The sequence below is a fragment of the Octopus bimaculoides genome, chromosome 3, assembly GCF_001194135.2.
Source record: "Octopus bimaculoides isolate UCB-OBI-ISO-001 chromosome 3, ASM119413v2, whole genome shotgun sequence".
Classification (NCBI taxonomy): Eukaryota; Metazoa; Mollusca; class Cephalopoda; order Octopoda; family Octopodidae; genus Octopus; species Octopus bimaculoides.
Window position 1 is genome coordinate 8548507 of NC_068983.1, and position 4783 is coordinate 8553289.

A 4783-nucleotide genomic window follows, 5' to 3' on the forward strand; every position below is an offset into this window, starting at 1 on the left:
CATGAGTGTATATATATATATATATATATATATATGTACTCACACATTCATAGATATGTTTGTGAGCGTATGTATATACATATTATATGTGGTTTTTCTTTGTATTTCTGTTGAGTATGTACCACGTGGCGTTTGACAACGGCTTTTGTTTTGTTTCCATGTCTATAATATAGCGGTTCGGTAGAAGATAATTATAGAAAAAAACTACTTTAAAAAATAAGTATTGGCTGCAGTCTAATGACTTAAATAAATATCAGGCACATACATATATTCATACGTGCGTAAACAGACAGACACACGCACGCTCACATACGCACGCAGACACAATGTGGTGCTTAAAATCTTCTGGCTTTGCGTAAAAGAAGATACATGAGGATCAGTTAATTTTGATTTTATTCAACATATTCCCCTCTCAGATTCACACACTTATTGCAGTGTGATACCCTTAAAAATAGGAACTAGATGCCCTAAGCATTAGTAAACTTTCGAGAAGATGGAATTATTTCTTTTGGGATTAGATCTTGATGTACTTATAAAACTATAAATAAAAGAATGTAGATAAATATTGGGCTGAAAACACACTTCACGCCCGTGTGTGGGAACCTACGTAGTCGTGCAATACTAGCAAAACACCTCTCCCCGTAAACTTCACCCTCTTCAAAACGCTAAAACAGATCAGAAAATATTGGCTAATGATGATTTACGTGATTGAAAAATCGGATCTTCTTTACTTAGTTACCTTTCGTCATCGACAAGTTTAAGTATGATTAATTTAAGAATATAAAAAAGAAAGCGTTAATGAAACTAATGCGTTTATAAAACACGCTAGACTTTCAACAAGAAGATACAAGGAAATTATACATGCACACGATTAATCAGAGAACTTGGCAGAGAATGCAAACTATCCGCAGGTAAACTTTCTTCATTATTCAATGTATATTTGATTTTCTATTTAGTAATTCTGGTCCCTTATTTGATTTAAATTTCTGATTGTTTTAAATATACAAGTTTATCATGGGCGAAAGGACTACATATTCAATTAAGGGGAAAATTTATTACAAAGTCTAACATTGCGGGCAACATTCATTCGCGCTGTTCATATAGTAATGCCAGTAACTATTCTATTTTGTTATCTCCGATGATCGTGCCTTGCCCTGATCTGTTAATTCCTCGACTTGTTCACATTCATTTCCCTTTTGGCTGCATTTGGGGACACACACACAGACGCACATACACACACATCCTTAATCGTATGATGATAGATTACAAGAATGTTATGGGGATAAATAACAGCAATAAAAATATCTCTTTCAATTTTTATCACAATGCGAGCAAGTTTAGCAGAGAGGATAAGTCGATGACGTCAATCCCAATGTTCAATTTATACTTACATTATTGACCTCCTGAGGAATAAAAGGCAAATAGGTTCTCGGTAGAATTTAAAAAGAGGACATAAATAGCCGGATGAATTCTAGATAATCGTTTTCTTTGACATGCAATCGATTCTACAAGCTCGTCACCTTAGAAATAACAATAATCCACTGTACTATAAGAAGAGGTTGGACATTTGGAGGAAAAGGATAGTCGATTATGTCAACACCAGTGCATGGTTGGTACTTATTTCATCGCCCCGAAAAGGGAAAATCGATCTCAGTGAAATTTGAACTCTAAATGTAACGACAGATAAAATGCTGTTAAGAATTTTGTCCAGAGTGCTACAGATTTTGCCTGCTCGCCGTTCAAAAATAACAGAAATAATAGTAAAATAGGTTACAAATTTCTGTTCTTTTGCCGAACAGCTAACATATGGGAACATAAACACAGACTTCAAATCGAGGGTCTCATCTCTCACAGCAGCAAAGTAGCGAGTATTTCGTGATTCTAAAATAAACAACGCTTAATGTATACTTTTCGGGTTTATTCCTGAAAAGTATTTTGAATATCTGCCTTGTAGCAGCAACGTATGCGTTACCAAGTTACTAATGGAATATTTAATTGCATTGTATACCTGCTAGAATATTTAATTGCTTTGGAGAGAATATTTAATTGCTTTGTAGACCTGCCCACATATTTCTCAAATTCTCACGACCTTAAAGAATGGACATTTTGTGTAAGTGTCATAAATTTCTTTATGAAACATCGGACAGGGCACAATTAGAACATTTTTAATCGATTAGGATTGATCTGACATCGATCAGCAATAACAACAAATTTTAGGTATCAGTTGGTTGCAGAGTATATTCATAAGTAAAATAAGTTATTTTTGTTATTTTTTTCATACCTCAAGGTGATACAAAGTGTCATCACAATTTGGTCTACACACCGAAAACTAAAATGCAACGATTATATTACAAACTTTAGGTGGTCATCGGTTTGCTAGTTGTAGTACTCAACATATCTCTTGTTATACAAACGCATACGGAATAGTCAACTCCTTAACAGGTTTTTGGTCATAATACTGCTCACAAAGATTTGCCTAGCATTAATAAACAACAACAAAAGCGATTTGTTATGACATTTTTATATGTTTATATCCCCCAAAAGTATAACTTATGTGACGAAAAATTTTCAATGATAAAATTACATTGAGTGAATTAAATTTTCTGTTTTGCTATTTCCTATTCGCCTATATCGCCACGTATTCTTGGTGCAAAATTATATTTTAGCCTTGTCTATACAATAGCTGATGTCTATACAATAGCTTCTTAACAGGAATCCTTGTATGTCTTTGTATACTGGTAGCACATTAATTGTAGTGAATTTCGCTTTGATTATATAAAATTCACTATCTGATGAATATTTGCCTATATGATTGTGTCACTAATTAGCTTTGTATCGAATATCCATTTACCAACTTGTATTGACAAAGTGTAATTTTGTTAGTCTAATAAAATCCTGTCAGTTGATATTGTGCTTTAATTAGAAAGAAACATATAGACATATTCTATCTGACACGAAATTAATCTAACAAAATATTTCAGATGGAATATTGCCGTTAACAATATACTTCTCACTAGCAAATATTCACAGATTGCTATAATTTAATATGTACGACTCTCACCTAGCATTAGGTCATAATATATACTTTTATTCTACAATAAAGAGGAGAATCTTCAAAGAAACTTGCTTTGAAAATAATTACCCAACATGATTTTTACATCACGCTTGCTGTAAAATAACGCTTTTCATTATAATTAATAGCTTTCTCTGCAAGCATTGTTATGTCGCTCTGTACGCGAAAACGATTGCATTTGTTAATGATAGGAAAATATACTGATATACTTATAGGTGAATACTAGTTGAGATATATGGAAGCGAATGAGAATGGAAGAAATCATTATCGGTAATGTCTGTAATTTAAACGTCCTCATTCAAGTCACGTGATTTTATTGGTAAGAACTATGTTGTTGTCAATTCCAATTAATGGTTGCAGAAGGTAATTATCCTTCGATAATTACCTACCATACCGTATTTTATGATACAGCTCGTATTCGAACGAATCGAAAACTGATCAGAGAAGCAATTTCAAAACAAGTATTCTATCCTTGCTTTGTAATTTCATTCTCTTTATTACGAAGAAACAATATAATATTTTCGAAAAGTTATTTCGCAAAGAACCAAATTACCGTTACAATGTACAAAGCTTTATAGTTCCCATAAAAATTTCACAAAATGATTTCCATAAAAGAGAGTTACATTACTTCTCTGTGATTGATCAAACACAATGTAAAGGTTTAAAATTTGACCTTTTCACAATATGCTATAAAGCAAAAATAAGTAGAATACAGTATTTAATGATTTTCACTATCTCTTTGTGCATGTCCCTTTTTCCGAGCTAAAATTCCGTCGAAATCATTTTAGTATTTAATTCGTTTGAAGTTAAGGAAATCTGTACCAGTAACTATCTTTATAATAGTAATTGTCATACGGACACACAAATGTTCGATTTTTAAAAAATCCTTTTAATTGATACTAAAATAAGTGAGGCATAAATATATGTGTCATAGATATATGGGTAAGAAGTTGTTTAGGCAAAGCTGTGTATTCGGGTTCGAGTTAACCTCAGGCAGCTTAGAATTTTTTTTTCTGCCATAGTCCTAGCTTCACGAAATCCATGTCAGTGGAATGCAATTATTAGAAACTGTAGTTTTGTGTTTGCGTGTGTGTGTTGCTCTACTTGTGGATGCAGGCATACGTGTATGTACTATTTGATTCTTTGTCTGAAGAATTTTTGTAGAGCTATTATACATGATTTGTTGCACCAAACATAAACTAATCCTTTTGTAGTCCAGATTGTCCTCAATATGAGGTTTCATACGTACCCCTTCCTTGTACGCACAATTTTATAGCATCTTGTACTATATAATCCATGCCAGTAACTTCCTTTATTTAAGATTATGGGTTGTGACTTATATGTGCTACAGTTAATAAACGTAGGCTGGAACACAAAAATTCCTGCTTCGTCGCGTAGGTCAAGTCACATAATTATCAGCAATAAATGTACATAACGAAAACGCCCTATGTTCTAGAATCGACATGTTTTTCAGTTAGGCTTATAATAGCTTCACTTCAGTATCCTGCGTAACATCAATCACTAGAATAGCATATTATCATTAAATATATTATAACTACTTCAATGTAAATTCTAAAGTAAAGGATGCATTGTACCATACTTTAGCTGTAACGTATGCATATGAATAGACCCCATTTTTCAGCATGCATGTATTTCAATATATAAAGACACATGCGCATGTGTGAGTGTGTGTGTGTGTGTGTGTGTGTG